The 24,992-nt window shown below is 32.0% G+C and overlaps 1 protein-coding gene across 5 annotated transcripts in view; it reads right to left on the bottom strand.

The window, feature by feature from the left end:
* Positions 1-24,992, bottom strand: part of LOC148236959 (matrix metalloproteinase-2-like) — a 293,116-nt gene that overhangs the window by 40,849 nt on the left and 227,275 nt on the right. The window contains exon 2 of one of the 5 annotated variants that reach the window (XM_088183403.1): positions 14,416-14,477. The exons of the other annotated variants lie outside the window; for them this stretch is intronic. The gene's annotated coding sequence lies outside the window, so the exon portion shown is untranslated. The remainder of the gene's footprint in view (positions 1-14,415; positions 14,478-24,992) is intronic. 5 annotated transcript variants of the gene reach the window in all.

Raw genomic sequence — 24,992 nt, 5'->3', positions numbered from 1 at the left:
CTATTGTAATATGCTAACAATAAAATTACAGGCGTGTGTTTTCTCAGAAATTGAGGCATAATGCCTTTATAGGAAATGTATAGGCGTTTATAAATACTTTCGCACAAAGATTATACTGTGTAGCGAAATTTTGTTTGTGCTTATTTATTGAGGCTTCTTCAATAATAATTTCGGTGCTCTTATAAGGAATGCGACTTTGTTGTTAGTTTATAATATAGATAACAAAAGTTGTAACTTATAGAATGTTAACAATTTCCATTCTTGAAAATAATAAATATGGTTTCAGATGTTATAGTGAAATTGTTAAAAAAAACATACAGTTTATAAGCTGTATTGAAATTGTTTAAGTTAGTAATTTTAAATAAAACGGTAAGTTATATTATTAATATAAAAAAAGCTTAGTAGCTTTTATAAAAATGATCAGCAAAGCTAGGCTAATCTATTTTAACTGGCCATAGTGACAAAACCAAAATATTTTTTATATATAATACATACATAAAATATTAACATTTAGTCAAAATAATTAAATTTATATTAAAACAAAACAAAAACATATCCTTTATTAATCTTCCGTACATATTATGTGTAAGCCCAATGCGTTACAACAGGGTATATCAATTATAACTAGGTAAATTAATCAGGCACAAACAGTACCAACAAGCAAGACTAGGAGGAATTAGTTTAGCGAAAAAGTGAAAATAATTAAATTATGTCTTCCGGGGTATAAACATAAAAAAAACAAAACTGAAATTCTAACGCTAAAAAATTAACGAAATTAAATATTTTGTTATAATAAAATATAAAATAAATATTTTTTTATAATAAAATATAAAAAAATCGAAAAAGTGAAAATACTAAAATTTGAAATATAAATCTTTTCATACAATATTGCATAATATTATTGATGAAATTTTACTGAAAAGCGGTTTGGATTTATAGTACAAAAGCACAATATACAGAATTGTGAAGATCATGTTCTTCATATCTCGGACTGTGAGATACAAATTTACTTTTGGAACAAGACTTGCATATATCAAAATGTATAACTAGCCGGTCGACATAAGATTAATATATTCGTCGACCGACCTCAATCAGCAAGCTCGGTCTTAACTCTGCTCAAATTAGACAGCTGATAACCGACTTTATAGTGGGATAATGGAGCTGCACCTTTGAGCTGAGTACGTGTTGATACATTAATAGCAATGGACGATCCTATTTAGAAAACTACATCTCCCTGATGTGTACAGTTCGGCATTAACTCGTAAAACAAAGTTACGAAACAAAAGAGCCCTTAATTCCATTGTAATCTTTTGCAGTAAAAAATATTTTATAATATCCCACCACGCGTCTTCTTCAAGTACTTAAAGAAAGTATGAGGTATATGAATTTACGAGTTTTTTTAACTATAATTCTTTTAGAGTTTGAGTAATGTTATTATAAACATAATAAGCCTTTATTATATATCAGTATTCACTAGTTATTCTGATATGTGGTACTCATTATTTATCATGATCGATTTTCTGTCTGCGAGATTTCTTTTTACAGTTTAAGATCAAGTTCCATATATTCATCCACTTCTCTCTGATCCTGATCATCCAGATTCAAAACAGCAATAGTCATGAAGTGTTGATTTCTTTTATGCTTTTAAAATAAATTTAGCCTAACATCATATATGTTCCTTCAACGGACGCACAAATTGCGTCTACTGGGATTTGGGCAAACTGCATTGTTATAATACTCAACCAGGCTTCCATAAATCACCCATCATCGCCAGGGCCTCTTCGTCCCCGGAGTCACACGCCGTTTTCAATTATTTCCGTCCTAGTCTTGCATGAAAAACAAACGACGGAGAGTGGTTGAAAGCGGATATCAGCCATTGTGCGGACGACAGTCCACCCACCCCTCGGCGGCGCCACCCTCGGTCATTTGCTTCATACAATTTCCCGCCGTCCTTCTTATTTTTTCTTCTTGGTGGTATCCCGTTGTCTTTTTCGTCCGATCAATTACTTGACTCGACGTGTGAGCCATTATATTCTCCGTCTTAATCACGCAGCATAATGTATGAGACGTGTACCATAAAAGAGCACTGGAAATTATTCTGTTTTATTATTGTTTCTAATTGACAAATTCGTGTTTTTTTGCATTAATTTTATCTATAATAGTATCAGAAAGACCTTCCAGAATTTCCAGATTGTGAAGATTATTTACCAGCAAATAGCAAAAGTGCTTTATCAAGTATACTTGTCGACGTGACTCGAGGGAATCATATACCAGAATACCTTGTAGAAATTTTGTGGGAAATAAAAATGGATAATATTTATATTCTCTCATACTAGACATTTTCTATCTAAAGTGAGTCGGACTATGTGATTATGTAAGTCACAGTGTTCCTTTGCGAGAATTATTTTTCAAGAAATAATTCTCGAGAAAGTCTATAAAACATTTTTATTATATAACATTAAATTTGTACGAATATATTTAAAAGGTTGACAACCACTGGCATTTTTATAACGCTGCATAAGTAAATGCGGATTCATGTCTAATATACATACATATTAGAAGGTTTTATTAAGGGTCTGGGAATGCCAAAATACTCGAACTCGCCTTATTTTTGCTTAAGTAATAAAAGAAGACACTCAGATAATAAATCTTTCTGAAGGGGTTTGTGACAGATGTTTGAAAATATGCATACTTTCTCAAAAAATCGCAAGTATTTGAATTATTAACAATATTTTTTGCGATTTTCTATTACTCTAACCGGCCGGCGGTTTTATCTTTGCTTTGGGGATCTAAGAACCAGCTCCGATAAGGAGAAATTACGCATGGAAATTGGTAAAATCCAAAACGATTTAGGGCTATTATTTTTTTTCGATAATCCAAAAACGATTTTTTTATATTGCTTTTGTAAAGTAGCAACAACTGTTATTGAGTACCAAAGACTCTTAAATTTTTTGTTAAAACAATTGGAAAATAATAATTCTGAGCTAAGCTCGAAATTTCAACAGGCAATTAAAGAGAAATTTTTTAATCAAAGAAACAAGACACTGATGTCATTAAATACATATTTACAAAATCCAGAATCTTTTACCAGGCAAAATAGAACGACTTCTTTAGTTATTCTTCAAAAGGAAATATATGTAAAATAGGGAAAGAAATTATTCTCAGATTAGGACCCTCGCGACTCCAATAAATCATTAGAACTCATTGAAAAAAATAAAAATAAAAATTAAATTGACGCAACAATTAGAGAAAAAATGTATTATACGCTGATATATTTTTTAATAAATGTGTCAAAATTAATTGCATTAAAAAAGTACATTTAAATTGTATATTCATACACCATTTCAATGTAATTTAATATTACTATGAAAGTTAGAGTTAATTTAATTTAAAAACAGCATTACTATGTTGTTTCAACAAAAGTAAAAGACAGTAACTTATGAATACGTGTACGAGTGAGCGCCTTGTAGACACGTACGCTAATCAGTAAAGTGAAGCGAAACAACGGTCTATGAAAGAGGTATGTGTTTGCATTTAGAAGATTGGAAGATACGCTAGACATTATTTTACTAAAGGATTATTCCTCTTCGTGATGTAAAAAATCTACGGACCATCATCAATAAGCGTCGACCGCTGTCGTTCGATAACGCGAAAAAATGCGACCCCCAATCGGGAACTTTTCACTTTACTTCTTCTTGTTCTTCTTTTTTTTTGTGCGCCCTACTTTTTGCGTGTCTCTCGTGTTTGTTTTCAATAATGGACTACAAAAGTTGCTTTCGGATTGATCGATAAACGTCCGAGGGAGTTTTCCGCCGCTAGCGTCTATCGCATGTATTGAGACGTTTTTCTTTTCTTTTTTTTCTCACGTTGCCAACACTGTTTCAAGATGTGATTATATTTATACTCCCATCCGATTATAAAGTCGATATTTTTTATTTAAACAATCCTCAAACAATACTGAAATAGTTTTTTTTTTATATTCACGTTTAATAATACAATGTATTTTTGTCTAAAGCCTTAGAGAAAGTCATACAAATGTCAGCGCAATTAACATAATAGTTTTTGTAAATTAAAAATAAATTAAAGGGCTTGAATTTTTAATCTACTTATTCTTATATTAGTTGTTATGTCTTTCATAAAAAAACATTAAATTGTGTTAAAGTTAATCAATGAAAACTAAAATGAATCTTAAATTTTAAAAAAAAAGCACTTCAGCGAACTGTTAAAATCATGAAAAAGTATATTATACCACAAAAACAAATACAATAACTTACAAAGTAATTACAAGTCACATGAATAGTAAGACAAAAAAAATAATAAATCAAAACAGGACAAGAACTATCGAATGTATTGAATGAAGGGATGATGCATTAAAGATGGAAGACTAGGAGCATAGTATCAATATTAAAAAGGTGAAAAAATTATAAACAGCTTAAAAAGTATTATTAGCAGTGCAGAGAGTAACAATGTTTTTTTCGAACAAATATTGTAGTTGCATTATTGACCAAAAATATGTCATAAGATAGACAATAGATAAGTCATACACATATTAAATCAATATAAATAATTTATTCAGTGACTTAATCAATGAAAATTACTTTGGAAGAGGCAAATGGTCGACAAAGTTTATACTATTAACAGTAATATTTAACCTTGTATTAGAAACCGTGACATATAAATTAAAAGTAGTATACGCTAATGATATAATTAAAAATATCAAAATAAAGCTTTTTGATTAGAAATGTAAAATAAATGCACTTGCAGGTGTTTTAACCACCTACACAATTTGTTATAATTTAGAGATAATTCTAGCGATAATTTCAAGCAAACAAAAATAAAAACACACATTGCAATTTCACGCAACAATGGAAGAGAGATATCATAACCAAATAGTTGCGTTAATACTTAGAAATATTGCATGGACCACATAATAACACTCGCTCTAGACATGAAATACAGTAGATCCTCCAATAACACGGCAAATTAGAGATGTGTAGTTGGGGGACTAGAAAATACTCATACATTTTTTGCAATCAATCAAGCAACGAATCAAGCACGCGTGGTGAGATATACTCCCTTTAGCTCGCTCACATACGAAGTAACGGGCATCCAAATAGCAAGTCTCCAATTTACCGTGTTATTGGGGAGTCTACTGTACTACTCTGCCCATCATACTAAATGAAAGCATGTTATTTTATTCTTATTGCAAAATGGTGGTTAATTATTTAGGATGAATTTGAGCTTTTAAAAGTAGTTTAATATAGCAGAAAATCTATTGTAATAAAATATAATTACTCTCTCTCTCTCTCTCCTTGTTAATATTGTAAAATCAGAGTTTGATTATAGCACTTTAGCGATTTCAACCACTTGCACAATTTGATATAATTTAAAGGTCACTTTAATTACTATTTCGAACAAACATAAACACGTCTCGAAAGTAATGTCACACACAAGATTTTATACAACAATGAAAGAGAGATCTTGTGACCAAAAATTTGTGTTAATAATTAGAAATATTGCAAAGACTACCTATATAAGCACAACTGTCTTAACGTTTACCCATAATTATCAACGAAAAAACTACCTAGGCAAAAAAATTCTATCTTAGGTGTAAAAAAATTGTTCTTAAATAGCCACTTTTCTATCAAGCGCATTCATCTGAAATCCGCCAGAGTTGTCTTGCACCAGCATTATAAAATATGTTACATTTAGTTACTTTAGTGAGAAACGAAAAATTCACAACACCAGAGAGGAGCAGAGACAAGTCAGAAGACTGCATCAACACTAGAGACACCAGCGAATCGTCTAGAGAGCATCGCGAGAACACATCAAGACAAATCCAAGCTGCTACACAAAAAAATCACAGCCGATAATAATACAACTCGACACGCCAACGAAAACTTCACCGCCTAATTGCAGCATCTACATTTCTATATATATATGTATGCATTTATATATGTTTTTACATTAGATTGTTACCAGATTTTACGGAGTTTTTTGACTGAAAAGTCATTCCCATTTGACAGCAAAACCAACCATAGTGGAACCAACAAGTAATTTATAGTAAAATGCAGAAGTATTAAGGTGAACTTTCAGTACTTAAATCGGAAATAAAAAGCAATTGCTTAAAAATGATAATTTATAAAATCATGATACGTTTAGTAAATACATCCAAAAATAACATACTTAGATTTTCAGCAGAAGATCCACAGAAAAATATTTGGATCCATAAAACTAACAGAATTAGAATAAAATAAGGATGAAAAAAATATCAGCATTTATAAATCATAAATACTAAGATGGACAGGGCACTAAGAAAGAATGTGAGTATTTAAGATCTCTAAAACATTAACAAAATAGAAATCACATAAAAAACAGGTAAGGGATGACTCCAAAAAAAAGATGGAACGATTGCATAAACGATGTTGAAGATAAAAATGCTGGTAGAGCATAGCAAAGGACCGTAACCAGCGGAAAATTATTAGGAGCAAGACCAACAACTGTAAAATATAGTAATATGTCCAGGAAGAAAAATAAGAATATGTTTCGACAGTATTTAAAATCGAACAACTTATATTAAAAATATGAATATATTATACAGTGCACTTTTTCTAAAGGCTTAATATTTTAAAGCTATTTTTGTCGAAATTGTACTGCAACAAGACCACAATTTATATTTTACAGGAAAGCCTTTCAAATTGACAGATAAACTTGGCAATAACCTTACTCGCATTGGTTTGTTAGGCACAAAACAGCTGTCGATAAATGACTATTTTAATTTAAGATTGCTCTAAATTTTCTTAAAATTTTTAATAAAATAGCAACAGATGGGTAAATGTTGATAATAATAGAATTTTACTATATATTATTTGACGAATTTTCACCCCACACAATTCACGGGCAGTCCATGAACTTTTCTATTATATTTACTAGTGTATAGCAAATGGAAAAGTAGGCAGCCGTTGGCATTTCGCTCCCGAGGAAAGGCCGACATAATGCCATTCCGCCGCCAGAACGGCTCCCGCACTTTAATAACTTCGGATCATGAATGTCAACGAGCCGAATGAATTCCAATAAAGGCGTACTCTAATTATTTGGATCATCGAAAGGACATGGAAATGTCAGCCGCCATTTTATTTACAAGCGTATGGTATATCGTCATGTGTTTACAATAGGTTACATTAAAACATGTATTGAGCAGAAGGGAAAATATACTATAGACTACATTTATTTAATTCAATAAACATAACTATTATACATACTAACCATGAAAATAAATATATACTATTAAGAATACTTAGTAGTAAAATCCAGTTAATTCAAAACTGATCGAAAAATATTTACTGTATTAAAAAGCAAATAGAAGAAGTTTAACAATCACCGCCCAAAGCGCCAATAGATTGCTTTTACCGACGAAAGGTAATATTTTATTGTAGAGTAAAAACATCCAAGTTGGGCGTCGGTAATCCGATACGGTCCACTAAGGGAGCCGAGGCACAAAACTTGCCGACGCGAAATACAATAATGATTGAACACACATCAATATACGCGGGGCGATATCCGGTTTCCTACCCCTGCCCCTATCCGCACCGCCGCCGGCGAGTTTTTATCCCCGCAACTTCCGGTTCTGTCGATATACGCGACAATTAATTTGACGCGCTTCAACTGCGAACTACCAATGCATGCATTTTTTAAATTCAAATTCCCACTGAAGGGTGTTGCCATTGTGAAAAATAATGACGGAAAAGGCGATCGATTTCATTTCTAGCGATGCGTATGGAGGGGGAAATTGAAATCGAATTCTACAATATATTATATAGCTATAACCTATGCGAAACGAGAGAGGAAGAGTACACTTCAAATCTTAAGTAAAGGCAGATATCCACTTGTTGCGTATCCACAATCAGGCATGTTTTTATCTACATCGTAAATGCAGTTTAATTAAGAGCTGTATTAACTTGTTATGTTCTCCGCTATGTATTTTCATTTTACGTATCAATGTGGGTTAGAGCTTTCAATACCAGTATTGAGATTCATAAATCGCTAGTTCAAAGACTTTTTAGAAAAATGTCGAAATAGGTGCAATGAATTATGGATGAAAAATGAAAATCACGTGATTGGCGTAAAGCAACTTTAAATTTCAAATAAATATGGAAACCATAATATGTGACTTAGACAAGAGAATGTATACATTTACATACCTGCCAAAAATCTTTCACGCATGAAATAGAACAATTGACCAAAAGCTGGTTTGTTTTAGTTTGAATAATAATAACGCAATCCGTTGTCAAAAAATGTCTTCAAGCATATGATTCGGGGGTGCTTCTATATTCCGAACTGGAAGGTATCCACTTGATCAACGGAACAGTTAAGGCGGTGGATTGAGAATTATCATTCATTTTTATCATATTTTAGATGGAATAGAACGTGAGCTCAAATTTGGATTACAACTTCATGAACAATTTTGTAAAAACAGTCAATAATATTTTTGATCAATTCGAGCAAAGTAGTGAAAAATCAATTTGCAAATAAAAATATTATTAATGCTTTTTATAACATAATAAGAAATGTGGAAAATTCATTGGAATAATCTCGGAATATTCCTAAGTAAACAATATAAAATCTTTCGGGCAAATAAAGGAAAAATCTATTGTACAACTTCATAGAAATGATCGAAATAGTACGTTGCGTCGAGTTAGACCGCGAACTCGTTGAAACGTTGTATAATTTCATGATTTTTCGTGTTTCAGGAGTATTTAAGGCTTAAGAGCGTGAAATAAAATTAGCATATTTAACATAAAGTTTATCAGGAGTAATATGCGATTTTAAAATATTTTTTCTCTACATGATATATTAGAGTTATAAATATTATTGTATCAGTAGTTAATGATTGACTAAATTTTCCTGTTTCAACTAACGGTTAATTAAATTCAGAGTAAAACGCAACATTGGCAACATGTTCGGTGATTATCAGAAATCATAATTTTAATTATTTTTTTGAAATCCAAACATTAAAGTTAAACTTAAAATAAAGTTGTAAATCTCTTTGACGTTGAGTAAGGTTATATTTGTTTACTATTTATAAAGAGCATTAATTTATCAGCTCATATCGTGTCACTATAAGTTGCGTGGACACACAATAAGTGGATACGGGGCTTAAGCTGGGTCTCTATGTCAGAATTTAAAGTACTTACAAGTGAGAAAATGTGAAGACTCATTAATTCACCAAGCTTTAAAAATAAGTTATATTCAAACGCAAACAACCTAACTGACAAATTTTATTGTTTTAATATGTTTACTTGACTTATGAGAGTTTTAGGGGATGAGCCAAGGGGTCAGCCCCCAGCGATCCAAGTCGCTTGCAGGGGGTCCTCAGCACCCCGTTATCGACTCCACTGTCGGTTACTGAGAAAAAAGCTTCGCTGCAAATTAAATTAAGCGTTGAAAGTAGTAATGCTTTTGAGTTGCGAAAACTATTTTCCGACATTCAATCTAATCAAAGAGAAAGAAGAAGAACAAGAGCGACAGAGGTGCGGCACCTTTTGACGAAATAGAAATTTGGCGAAAATTGTTTTGCAATCGTGACATCACAGAGAAGTCACAATCAACGCAATTTACTGAACTAGTGACAACTTCCGGTGTAAAATTTGTGTGTTCAAGATAATTATAGTTGGATATTTTGTTATTTGAAAGTATTGTAAATATATTCTTAAAAAAAGCAAGGACAATTTTTGATTTTATTCGGCATAGAATAAATTAAATGGTATTTTGTCTAAGAAACGTTTTATTATTATTGGAAAATTTTATTCGTGCAATCAAATAATAAACAGTTCAATAATTGTGGGAGTAATGGTGACTAATATTTTCATATTTTCATTGCTGTTTATAATATATATTAATGATATTATTCTTAATAAAAAAATGTAAAATACATCTGTTTGCAGACGACACTTTAATTTATTGCATAGGTGATAACGTTAAGGAAGTTGTAGATAATTTAAATAATGAATTAAGCATATTAGAAATATGGTTAAAAATAAATTATTTATAAGTATTTGTAGATAAAAAATAATAAAAATTACCGCATTAAGAAATAAATTATAATACTTGGAAAAAATAAAAATTAATTATATATTTCAAGTATTTTTTTATATTATATTTATTTTATATCTATGTTGTGATTAAAATTGTTTATTGTATGAACAATAATATATACTAGCTAAATAAATAAATATATATAATCCTCTGTGACATTTATTATTTATTACAGTTTAATTTATTAAAAAATAAAATATATCAAGCAAATCTATATTTGTAACAAATCATTGTAAAATATTAAAATTAAATGAAAATTGGGAAAAAAAATGACTCAATAACTTTTTATTATTATTAAATAAAAAAAATATTATCAAAATAAGTTAATGAAACTAGATATTATATTTAAGCAAAGAAGTAGTTTTAAGTTAAGCACTTATAAAATTACATTTGAAGTTCTGAAAAGTTACTGATTTTTGTATGTACATATGCATAATGTAGATATATTCCAAATAAAAGTATTGTTTATAAAAGTTAACTTATGATATTTTAAGAACTATTAATTAGCTTGCCGAAAAACTAAACTACACATACAAAACAGTTCAAAGACATTGGAAAGGCCTGGAGATGTATGGGTTTTACACGTATAAAACAGATCAGAGTTTCTGTTTCTTGAAACCAAGTCACCTTTTCTCGATCATATGGTAACCGGAGACAAGAAATGGGTGTTGTAGAACAATTTATCTAAAAATCAGGTAGGCAAATCCACCCCGAAGCCCGAACTAAACGTAAAAAAAGTTATTGTTTATATTGTAGGACTGCAAATAAATTGTGAATTACGAAATACTTGAATCTGGCCAAACAAGTTTATATTGCATTTAGGTGGAAAATCTTGCAGTTGTCAAGAGAAGTCTTTTGACAACTGTAAAAAAAATTTATTTTGACTTGCAGTTGTCAAAAGAAGTCTTGAAATATATTTTTGGGGAAGCTATTACTTATCTTAACATAATAATAATTTAACCCTGATAATAGTTTTTTTTATGTTATTTATTTAAGAGAATCCAATTATGAAGTATGCAACTGAATAATAATATTAAATGCAGCATTTTTAAGAATCGGTTTAGGGCTGAAAAAGAGAGTTGAAGAGTGAAGGTAAGGCAAAGAAGGTCGGGAGGGAGGGGGAGGGGTTGAAGAAAGAGAAATCCCTTTTTGCGGGAAATTGTTTCACGTGAGGTATCCGCGCCTATAAATTTCATTTATCTTCGCCCTTTGGCCGTTTCCGTTGTTTGCGGTGGCGAATTTACATAAAACGCAGACACGCGTCGTCCATAGACGAGCTAGCTATACACGGTAGTAAGTAGAGGGTAGGGGGCACGTGAAAGGAACGCAAAAAGCAACAGTGGGGGACGCATACCCGGAATCTACTTTTATCTCTACTTTCGGCTGTAATGTTTGTCTTTGCTCTCGTAAGCCGCTAACAGTTAATTAAAACATTTACAAAGCGCCCAGCAAAAAATTAATCCTCTTAAGTTATGTGAACACTCCAATCTGCCTTATCGTTCCATGGTGTGTGTGTGTATCATTCAGCGATGCCTAACTGGCGGTGGAAGTGAGCGACAAATATTTTTTTAAATGAATTGTTTCCAATTACATTGATCGATTTGGAACGGTATTATAATTCAATACAATATATTATATATAGCGATTATTTTCAAGTACAGAATGTGTAGTATTGATATTTGATATTTAAATAATGGTGACTAGAAATCAACCAATTTGATATTGTAGATATGTATGGTGACGTGATTGCCTTTTTCATGCCAGGACGCGCCCGTCAACGTCGGCGTATCAAACAAAGATATTCGTCGAAGCCAGAAATCACCAGACTTTTGGCGTCAATTAGCGAGGTATTAATTACTGACTGACCCCCCGTTTTAGGTCTTTGCAGTTCGTTTGTTAAAGTTTAAGTGATCTTGAAGATCTTTAAACATGCTACATAAGCCTAATTTATTTTACGATATGCTGCTCGTTGCTATTTTTTATTAAAAATATTACTATTATAATTTATTATGGCTTATTCTGGAACATTTTTAATAGTCGAATAAATAGCGTGCCTCTATTTTTTTAATGAAGTGATTCCGTTTTTATTTGCCATAAAAATGTTAGCTTTATTATTCTTTGGTAAATAGCTCATATGTTATGAGTTAATTCTACTTAATAAAAAATATTTTTTATTGTGCTATTCAGCGATTTTGTATATTGTTACGTTGATTAAGATTATTTAACAGTTTGTTTGGTGGGCAATCACTGTTCGTCCTAAATCTATGTTAGATTTAGTATGAACACTATTCTTAATTTAAATTTAGACAATAATATTTTTTAAATATAGAATTATTACTTTTTAAAACAAAATAAATGAATAACATATTTTTTAAAGTGTATAAGGTAGTAAACGCAGATGATTCGCAAATTTATATAATACGTTAAAATGTACTCAATCATATTGATTAAATCGAATCGTGCTAAAGCTATATTACCCGTGTATTTTCAATAAGAAAAATAAACATATTCATGTTCGTATATATTTAAAATTATTACTAATTATTGGGACGAAAATTCAGAACCAGATTTAGAATTAATTTTATATTGGTAACTATAATAAGTAAATAATTCTATTAATGATCAGTTAAATAAATTAATTCGTCAGTAAATAATACATTTTTGATTAGTAAATAATTCAGATTTTGACCAGTAAAATAAACGGTACATAAATTAGTTGCCATGTGATCAGTTATTGTTAAATCCAGTACTTCACTAGCGAATTTTATTTAAAAACATAGTTGTATGGCGACACATCAACTTTTAAAGCAAATATGTTCTGAAAGTACATGGCGCTTAGGTTAGATTTGGGTTTGAACAACAAATTGCGTTGTATAGACATTTTAGAGCAGCATATAATTTTACTAGTACTTATGATTAAAATTATATTTTTGCTAGTAGAAATATATTATATAATCTATTGGTGAAAATTTTTTTTGACTTCACAAGCTTATACATCGCATGTAAATATATATATTACTACGTATGGAATAGGTTTTGAAATCATATAATTTCACTAGCACCTGTCAGATAAATTATTTAAAAAATAAAATATATCTACCGGTGAAAATGTATTCTGATATGATTTCACTATAATTACATATTTAAAAAAATAAAGATTCGAAACTGTTTTTTTTTTAGATAACCCGAGAATTTCTGGTTTGAAATCGACCCAGATTATATGCTTTTTCCAGGGGGGGGGGGGCAAAAGTATGTAGTATGCTGCAGCTGAAAATATTTTATTCCACGTTGAAAGAGTTAATTTAAAAAAGGATGCAAGATAGAAAAAAAGTGTTGAGTTTGCACTTTATGCTCGCGAACTTGGCCTGAAGATATTTCGAGAGATTTATTTATTTATTTATTTTTATTAAATCTTCCGTTGTAACCTGACAGGCGTAAGCCCAATGCGTTACAACGAGCAAATCTATCAGACATAATAAATACATACAAGTAAGTATTAGTCACAACACTGGAAATCAGTGACTTATATGTTATTAATTATAAATTATTATGTGCTATACAATTTATAATCCTTAGATTTTTATAAATAAAAATTCGAGTGCCGCTGCCGAGGCTCGAACCCGTAACCTCAGTGTTACTAGTCTAAGACGTCACGGACTACGCTATTCCGTCATTAAAGAAAATTTAGGAACATGTCAAACTACCACTAAATGATTGAGAAGCGATTCGTGGAATTTGCAAATACATTCTCAAAAAAGCATAATAAAAAATATTGCTTTTGATATATAATCTAAATTCTATTCCTAGTATCAAAGTGAACTCAGGTTTTCGCAAATTAATCTAATTATAACCCAAATAAGAGCTTCGTTCAAAACCAATACAGATTCGGAACTTTTGCTCATCAAACTTTGCCACGTTTCTATCTTTTAATATACGTTGATCTGTGGTTTCTCAGATTTCATTCGGCCATAAACAATAACACTAAAAAAGAGAGACGATTTATCAAACGAGAATTCAACAAAAATTTAATCTTTAATTCGTTGGTAAAAATTAAAATAAGTTTTGCTTTAAATTTAATTTAAATGATCACTAATCAGTAGTTCTAAAGCATTTGTTATAGCAAGAATATTCGGATGAAAAATTATTATTCTAATTAAAAAAATACATTGATTAAAATAATAACATTTCATTGAATACAAAATAATGGTAATATATTTTAAAATAAGAAAAGTAAAATGTAAACCACTATTGCTTAAAAGTCAGAAATATACTATATTTTTAAATGTATGTATATACTATATATATGTATATTCTACTTACGATTACAATAATCATGTATTGTACACCTATGCATTGATAGTCAGTCAGAACATGGTACATACCTGAAAATAATACAAAAATAGATTAATTATGAATAATAGTTAAAATCAGTTGAATAAATGTTAAAAAATAAGCTTGGAATATTTATGGCACAGCATTTTTTCTAAGTGTAAGTACATATATAAAATATACATTTTTTCCATTTCGGCCTCTTCTCTTTGCGCAAAGTCGCCATAACAATTAAAAAAAGCGTTCGTCAGCGATCCGTTCGAGCATCGAACACAAAGAGGTTCTAATGACCGAGTGCCGACTACATAATAGCGGAAAGCCTCGAAAATATTAGAAAAGAACAAGTTGGCAGAAAGTCGAGTAGCGGAAGATGGCAAGAAATTAAACAAGCTTCTCTCTCTCGCTCGCGAGAAAATTTCGCGATGGCCAACTAAATACGCCGGAACACCCTTAACGACGCGATTTTGTAAATTCACTCCTTGTGCATTATCGCCCTTCTTAATTTTTAAAGTGATGCTAAAGCGTCAGAAGGGAAAATTGGGGGCGAAAAGGGTCGCTCGAGACTTTGTACTGTCTTCAATGAAATTTTACAAATGATATTACAAGTAGAAACATTTTTTCTTTTACGTTAAAACGCGTCCAAACGATTAGCAAACGTCGTTCTATGTTATGAAATTTAAGCGGTCATCTTAAAAAAAAACACGTCGTTTATCAAATATTTATTATTTTACACTTTGTAATACATAATTTTGAACGACGCAAAATCGTCATTAACCAGTACCTTACTGTTTTTAAAATAAAAATAGGAGACGTTTCATGCATATGAGTTTTATTTCTACCATTTGCATGAAAAAAATAACAGAGTTTGTATATAACATAACACTTGCAAAATATTCGCTAGCATGAATTCAGACAAGTGAGATTAACACTCATAGCATCCGGTCGGTGCATTGAACCATTTTCAGATAGAACCAAGTGCTTTTCTCGTATCGTACTGCATAAAGAACGGTGCAGTCGTAGCTTTCATTATTAGCAAACGTTACACATGTGTATTAAACGAAACACTGCAAAAGCAGATAAACAATTCAGAGATCGAGCCGATGGTAATAATTTTGGGTTTTGGGGTATCGATTATCGATTGTGTTTCCCTCGTATTTTTGATTCCCTGGAGTGGATGTGGTGTAGCATAATAAATACACGAAGTTGTTCAACCTTCGTAAATTATTCGATTAGTTCGACCCCGTGATGAACTCTGAACGCTACTAAGCAAGAAACATTTATTTTAAACCGGTGACCCCGACATCGGATATTGGACTATAGTTAAGACATACACTATTGCATCCTGTGATGTCGAAAACCGGAGATGAGCCAACTCCAATATTGGCACAAATACCTATGTATTTGTGGTACAGTACAACAATGCGAGGGTTATGTACCCATCGCTGTCATGCATCGGAACAGTGCACTTCAAGTCGAACGTCTTATTTATTCATCCACTTCGAAAGTCCCATTATAGCTTGTGTTCCCGACTTCGGTTGGCGACCGGAGCTGAGGTTTCCAAGAGCATCCATGCGGAATCGTATTGCAAAATAATTTCCTCCGCGAAAATGCATACTGCTCGAAAAATGCTCTTCCAGCCAACATCGCGCTATCTGCTCTCAATATCCAACTTGCTTTCTAACTCTAGATTTCACCGAAGGCAAATGTTTAACGATAGTCAAATATCACCAAGACGAGTTTTCGATAAATCCGCGACACATTAAATTTATAATATTTTTTATGAATTGGTGTAATGGTTATAGCACTTTTAAAAGGCGACAATAGACACAGCTTTTTAATCATATTTCACTTTTATTCTTATTTAGGTGTATTCATTTTTTAATGTATTTTTTTTAATATGATTTATTTTTTCAATCCAAAGGATACATTGCCATTAATATATCATGTCATAGGTTAAAATGAGTGCGTAATTTTGCATGTAATAATAATAATCTTAGCTAATGTGGCAAAATTGTAACTTATACCTTATCATGAATTAATTATTCAAATTTACAAATTGTGCAAAAATTGCCATTTTGCCTTAACTGGGAACATTGCATCATCAACTTATTCCGTTCAAGTACCACTTCTACCCCGATTCAGAGGTATCAATTTGCATGTCGAGTGTCACCGTGACGTAACTGAGATATAATTTATGCAGGTGCATTGTGCCGAGACGGATGCTGGTTCGAGAGGAAGCCAAGGGTCAAGACCTTGGGTCGGGGGTGTGAGGGTCGCAGGTGCCAATAGCCCGAGTGTCCTCCGGGTCACCTTGTTATGCGCTTCTTGCACCCTGCCACACCCCCGGGTCGTTGGGTCATTCCGCGGCAATACACCGTGACATCCATGGGTGAGCAAATTGCCAACGAAATAATACAATAAAACGCTTTTATATGATAATGCACACTTTTACGAGCACTGACGTAAATCTTTAATGTGGAATATTAAAGTTCGAGTTAAATTCACGTTTTATGTGGTGCACGAGAAATAAATCTTTTATTTGAATATCATTCTATGGAATTGGTTTATTTTATATGCGAAAACGTATCAACTATCATAAACATAGTTTTAAGAAATTAAAATATTTGTTTTGATAATAACTGAAAAGTTAAAAAAACAGATGTATACGAATAGGTTATTTTTTTTATTAAAATTTAAGCGAAAAATGTTTTTTTTAGCTTATTTTACATAATAGGTGTTTTTGAAATTTTCGTTGTTCATTATTCAATAAATGAGAATTCTCATTTTACTTCTTTATAATCGATACAATTTTAAAAAACAAGTGGTGGTTTAAATTCACTAAATTCACAGCTGCAAACAGAGCAGAAAGTGATTAAAGGGGCAGAAATTATTAATTAATACTCCAAAAACACTGTTTGATAATTTTATACTAATTTCATGAAAAAAGATTGAGAGCCACAATTAATATATGAAAAATCTACTAAAAAAAACTAGTAAGTAAAAAGAGAAACATCAGATTAAAATAAGTATATATATTCTATTAATTATAAATTTTTATTATAGCTTTCAATCAATATATGTCACTTTGCATGAGTTAGATCAAGATTATTTTAATTGTTAATCGCGATATTCATCCACAAGATCAATAAAATCTAAGAGAAACAAATCTTTAAAGATCGTTTAATTAATAAAAAAATAAATGGATAAAGTCATACCTTTGTAATAATTAAAAGGGTTATAACATAAATTCAAAAAAATTATAATCTGAACTAAATGTCTAAGCTTTCCATATAATTAAATTTATATTATAGCAAAATATTGCTATTTCATATTTTTGTAAATAGGGTAAATTTTGTGATAGTGAGAGCCAACGACTAAGCTCCAGTGATCAGGAGCGAAATTTACATCTTCGTTATTTATATAGCATATAAATAACGGTGACTTCCTGTTTACATTTTGCTTGTATTAAAATTTATATATTTTTATTATTTAAATTTAGATAGAAATATCTAAAAATAAACTTTCTTGTTACTTATTTTATCTGCCTCAACAAATCTTAATTCACATTCGAGGGGTTCTTTTTATTAATATATTTCAATATTAATTTAAAATATTACATGTACTTGAACTTCTAATTTGTATTGCGCATTTTTAAGTTATTTATATTTACAACATTACTCTATTTATTCACAAAAAAAGTTATATTTATTTCTTTATTATAATCACAACAACACAATAGTAATATTTATTGCTCAAATAACCTGTTTTTGAATGAGTAAAAAGCACACATCCAAATCTTTAACAATGCCCTGTTTTCGGCAAGGGGTCGTTTCGTGAAAAACATCGTTCCATTATATAAATTAAAGTACATTATGGTGAATTTGCGAAAGTACTTTTGTAAACCAAGCCAATGCGAGGGAGCCGCGTTAAAAATAACATTTGCAAAAATTGCATAATATGCATGTAAACGATGTGTAAATGGACGTTTGCTGTGCGAGTTAGCCATTTGACGGTTTCGTCTGGGAATAAGGCGAAAAACTTTAGCTAATTAAATGCGAAATGGTATTAGTAGCACGTGGGAGCACTAGAAGTATTAGCATGTAAATATCTCATTTGATTTTAATTAAAGTAATGTATTCTGTAGTGATTTTCAGATTGAGGAAGAAAAAATCTAGTTAACGCGATAGAGACAAATATTCGATGTATATTTTTTTTGTGTAGTAAAACACTTTTTTATCCGTGTTTCGTGTAGCGCAGTGAACAATATTTCATAAACATAAGGGGATTATTGCTTTCTGGGATGAAAAATGACGCGAATTTTCATAAAAAGTTTTACAGTGGCGTTGCTCGAATAAGTTTTCGCCGTTTGTAGTAACACTCAAATTTGTTTTTTTTTCGTGTAATAAAAATTGAAGTGAAAAATGTGATGAATTTCATTCTTTTTGGCGTTGTATCATTTTTCACATAATCTCATAGTAATATAAAATTAAACATATTTTGGATATAAATAAGCTATTACAATTTAAGTAGTGTAGCAATATTTAAAAAAAATTAAAATTAAAACAATAATAATACAACCGACACATTAAAATATTATTGTTGTATTTTATAAAATTAGATCACTTTTATTCTATGATACATATAAATTATAGATCAATAGTAATATAATGTTTATATTATGTATATATTATATAACTATTAAGGCGATGGCAGTGTTGCTAGCTTCTCCAGTCGTTATCAGGCAGTCTCGCCGCCATGTTAGCTCCTCCCGGCGCTAAATGTGATTTTGGGCAGACACTCCCGCCTTATTAGAAAGTAATTCGGTTAGGCGGCGGTGATTGTCGCCGGCGGTGCCAGGAGATGAGTGAACATGAACATCCGCTTCCTGTCTCTGTTACAAGGGTATATGCCGAGCCGCCCAAACAACCGCCCACCCCTAGCCATTGTCTAAAGCGCTGCGATAAAATTCCGCCTAGCCATTATATCCAATTTATTCACTGATAATTGCATCGGACGCGAGATGCAACTCAGGAAAATTAACTTACAATATTTTTGAAGGGTAAAATATAGGAGACTGAGTGAATATTTAACAACCAATTGTTAATCGACCACAGACTGCAAAAAACAATCCAGTCATGAATAACGCAGTAATTGTTATGTTATCGATATAGCTTTTGCAATAGTTTTTAAAGAAAAAAAAATTTGATCATGTCTAGCATATATTCCTTTTCTAGAACTACATATAAATACATATTTCATTACTGAATGAAGCGGGGTTAATTCAGTCACAGGACAAAACTTAGTAAGAAGATTTAGAGCATGGGATTTAAATGAGATTTCTTGAACATAAAATTTTAGAATCAATCAGATGTAACATTTTTGAATAATGAGAGCTGCAAAGACTTTTAATATTGCACACGAAGAAGTGAATTATCTTTGTGAGTTTTTTTCTCCCATAAAATGAAATCGATTTAAGACGGACTTAGATTACTCTGAACTACAATAAAAGTAGTAATTATAAATAAACTAGAATTTTCTAAATATTTTTTATTGATGTTACAATATTCTCATTTCACGCAGTTTATATTTGAGTGCAATATTTTTTTTTTGTATTTTATTTTGAAAGTTGTTAATGAATTTAATTGTTTAAAAACTGTCTCCATATTAAATAAAGTCAGGCTTTTAATTTAAACAAATTGTAATCAAAAATTCTAAAAATTTACACTGTGCGGTCAATTACTATTTCAAGGGAAATGTCATTATATGGGAAAATATAATCTCATTCATTGAGTTTTACACTGCGTCGTTATCGCAATGTGTTCTATGTATAAAATAAGACACCATGCGCTAATTATATATTTTTTCTTTCATTAAAGTTGATTAACACTTAACCGACAGGGCAGATAGTACCTACCCATCATATTCGCTGATGGCAGTCCACGGGACGGATAAAATATACCATAACGACGGATTTTGTAGTGTACACCCTCAAAATCTATGAAAAGAATGTACTATATAAAAATACATATTGCGACATTATTTTTTCTTTAAATAGAGATCAAAACATCTTTTGGTACACGCAACTAGAGATCGTAAAATGACGTGTTTTTTTACGTCATGATAAAACCAATAATTATAAAATATATTTAATTTATAACGATTGTAATTTAAGATCTAAATATATTTTTAAATAAAAATAAAATAAATTTTAGATGTTGATTACGTTTCAATTTTGATTTTACGTGAAACACAGATTAAGAACTTTTAATAGATTAATTTTAATACATGTATCAATATAAGTCAAATCTTTCGATCGAGTAGTAATTGTGTATAGTATGTATACATTTTTTTAAATCTTGCGTTGTAACTTGAAAGGCGATAGCCCAATGTGTTACAACGGCGTAAATCAGTAATACTTTTTTTAGACAAACACAAACAATACCCACAAGAAAATATTAATCACTGGAGAATTAATTAGTATATATTATTAAAATTAATAATCAACAGATAGAGCCAGAATTTTTTATAATAGCGCATTTTTTAAATGTGTAGGGGCTAAAATCCGTAGCATCTAGGAAACTAGAATAATTTATTGAAAAAGTTCAGAAAAGATTAATGAGATACTTTTATAAGAGGATATTTGGTTATTATCCGTTCTTGTAACCCAACGTCTAGTGGTTGCTGTTCCCGAGGATTTTTTCAATTCCGAGAGTCAGGATTGAAGGTTCTTAGAATATTGGGAGCTCCCGGGAACCGAGAATTAAATTTTTTCATTAAAAAAAAGCACATTATTTGAACTTTTAACCTAGCTCCGTCTTTTATAATGGTTGCATACTTAACATTTTTGTTTGATTGTGTTTGATTAACACATTCCTAAATTAATTTCGTAATATATAGTATTATATATATATATATATATATATATATATATATATATATATATATATATATATATATATATATATATATATATATATATATATATATATATATATATATATATATATATATATATATATATATATATATATATATATATATATATATATATATATATATATATATATATATATATATATATATATATATATATATATATATATATATATATATATATATATATATATATATATATATATATATATATATATATATATATATATTAAAGCGGAGGCGAGAAGCGTTCCCGCCGGGTGACGGCAGGCGTCCCTCAGGGTTCGGTACTGGGGCCTTCACTCTGGAACGCCATGTACGACGAGCTGCTGCGCTTGGAGATGCCCGACGGCGTCGAGCTGGTCGCGTTTGCCGACGACGTCGCGGTTGTCGCAACAGCCAAGCGCCCGACGCAGCTACAGCAGGTTGTAGAAGAGGCGCTGCAGGCGATCCAGAGCTGGATGGACCGAGTTGGGCTCACACTCGCGGCGGAGAAAACAGAAGCTGTATTCTTTACGCGGAGGCGCAGGGTACAACCGCCCAGGATAGCGATCGACGGCTTCGAAGTGCCTTTCAAAAGAGAAATCCGCTATCTGGGTGTACAGATAGACGACAAGCTGCGCTTCGTCAGGCACGCCGAGGCGGCGGCGGCGAAGGCGGCGCGCGTAGCGGAGGACCTCGCCAGGCTGATGCCGAACGTCGGAGGGCCGAGGCAAAACCGGCGAAGGCTGTACAACGAGGTCGTCCACTCGGTCCTCCTCTACGGCGCCCCAATCTGGGCGCAGGCTAGGATTATAGAGAAGGCCAGACTCAGCCTCGCGAGGGTACAGAGAAGAAGCCTGCTGCGTGTAGCCTCCGCGTACAGGACCGTGTCCGAGGACGCCGTGCTCGCTCTATGCGGCACGCCGCCGTTGGATCTCCTCGCCTTGGAGAGACAGGCGATTTACAACGGCTGCAAGAAGGAGACTGCCAGAGCTGCGACCGTGACAGAATGGCAGCGGAATGACCGGACACGGATGCTTCGGTACTTATCTGAAGAGGATCGGCAAAGCGGCGAGTGCCGAGTGCCTTCACTGCAACGCCGGAGAAGACGACGACGCTGAGCACACACTCTTCGGATGCTCGGCGTGGGCAGCGGACAGGATGGCGCTAGAAAGGACCATAGGAAGGTCTGCCACAGTAGACACTATGGTCCAATCTATGCTATTGAACCGAAGCTGCTACGAGGCATGGACGAACTTCGTGTCGGCCGTGATGCGGAAAAAAAAGAGCTGAAAGACACCTCAAGACAGCGGCCCTAACGGGACAGAGTCTCTAAACTGGACGAGCCGAAGTGCAATATCGGAAGATAGTACCGGCCGTCCAGGAGAGGGCTGGGGAGAGGTTTTAGCCGGTAGGTCACTGCTTGCAGCGGAATCCGGCACAATCACTAGCAATCTGGACGCTGGTGAAGTCTTTAGAAGATTTCCTCTCCTCACAACAAAAAAAAAAAAAAAAAAAATATATATATATATATATATATATATATATATATATATATATATATATATATATATATATATATATATATATATATATGTAAATCATTTTGTTTTATAAAACATAAATCTTAGGCGTAATCCATAATCCAAGTTGCTAAATATTTTTTAGCTTGTGTAAAAACAATAAAAAAAATATTTTAGTTTAACTAATAAAAAAATATTGATTGTAAAAGTATAATTTTTGAAATAAAGAAGAAGTATTAATATACTTGAATGTTTCTATGGTCCTCAGACTTTACTGGTTTATTAAAATAATACTATTAAATCATATTCATGCTATTGTTCTCACTGTATTAAATTCACGTATCGATTCACAGATTTTATTGCCAATATACCTAGTAGGTAATCAAGTCTTATCTTGTCTAACCAACTGCATCGACTCGATGCTGATATTGCCATTACTTTTATTACTGCTTTCACGTTTAGTGTAAACGTAGCTGTCTTTTACGGTATACTATAGAGAAATATATCGTTGATATAGTAATCTCAAACATCCTATATATTCCGAAGTAAAAGGCATCCAAGAAGTTGGTGTTGTGCCACAAAAGAGTTAGAGAACCGCAGAATACGACGATTTCCATCCACTTGTTGGCTGCACAATGAGACGACAATACCAGAGGAATTGTACAGAGCCGGAGAGAATGCTCGGTATCTATTGATTAAAAAGGGTACCCACCCGTGGATGGCATTCCTGAGGACACAGACACTGCATTCTATGGTCTGATATTGAGCCAGTGAGGGTTAATCGCCATTAAATAATTTAGAATCTTAAAAGAAATGCTCAGTACTTCATTAATAAAAAAGACACGGGATACTTTTAATCGCAGCAAGCGCAAAATTTCAAAAGAAAATTAATCAATTTCGTCAAATTCATCATTTGAAAGCGTTTAATTCCACCAAAAATCAATCTGAAAGATCAGCCCCAACCCCGCGTTATTCCTGGGAGGGATTCGTTGCTCGGTATTCCATCATCCCTGCGAGAAAACTTGAGACACTTCGTTAATTATTTCGTTCGAGTCTTTTGGCGGTGGCAGCGCCATTTAAATAATCGCATAACTAATTCTCCTCTCGACTCGTGTACATCGCATAACCGAAAATAAATATAATATAAATAAAAATATAATTTAAGACGCGTCAATTTAAGATTGCGAATTAAATGATAATTTTCGTCGTTAACCGTGACGTGACGTACGATTTAACCCTCGGGCGTTTCCCTGCTCCTTTGGGCGCATTGCAATTTTTCGCTTCGTTTGCCACTTAACCGCCATTTTGTGATTTTTGCCCCCTTGCGATACGGCCCAATTATATTTTGGACCTTATTTATTTATTTTTAAGGTGTGTCGAATGACCTAAAATAAGCAGCCATTGAACATTTATAGATTTTAGTGAATAAGCAAACATTTTAATTTTGATAAAATATTAACCACGTTTTCTTGCTTTACAATAACTTATAGAAAAAACAAGTTTAATCAATTATCAAATTCACTATCTCCTTTACAACTCTGCATATTTAATATATAAATAAAATAATATATAGTTGCCAGTTGGTTGTGAAGTGGGCAAAATTTAAATACAAGATTTGCATTCGATCCATATTTATTCGCTGCGAGGATAGTTTGAATAACAATCGTTCGTTCTTCGTCTATAAATGCAGAATACTATAGCGAAGAAAGCACCGCAGTCCGAATGCTAATTAATTGTAGTTATTGAAAGTCAATATCGATAACTTGGCAAACCGACTGAAAGCAAGCTCTTTATTCTTTTTATCATATTCACTAGAATATGATAATTTACCGAGTAACTGAGAAGCAATCGGAATATATTTTTTTAATTTCATACAATTATATTTATTGATAATCGAGCATTAGCATCGTATGCAACACGAAAACGTGCACCACGTCTAACATGACAGAATAATTCAACTTGTTGGATCTAATTTTAGAAACAATAGTTTGAAACTTCAACTACTGCATAGCTAATGGAATTTTCAATGAAAGCGTTTATGCGGTGTATCCATTGGTATACATAAATACTTAATTCATGCCGTGTTCTAAATTACAGACCATATTTTGCCTTGCTTTTAAAATAATATAG

The sequence above is a fragment of the Plectrocnemia conspersa genome, unplaced genomic scaffold (genome assembly GCF_051122295.1).
Source record: "Plectrocnemia conspersa isolate PC_06_02 unplaced genomic scaffold, ASM5112229v1 ptg000003l, whole genome shotgun sequence".
Taxonomy (NCBI): Eukaryota; Metazoa; Arthropoda; class Insecta; order Trichoptera; family Polycentropodidae; genus Plectrocnemia; species Plectrocnemia conspersa.
This window is presented reverse-complemented; position numbering and strand designations above follow the sequence as displayed.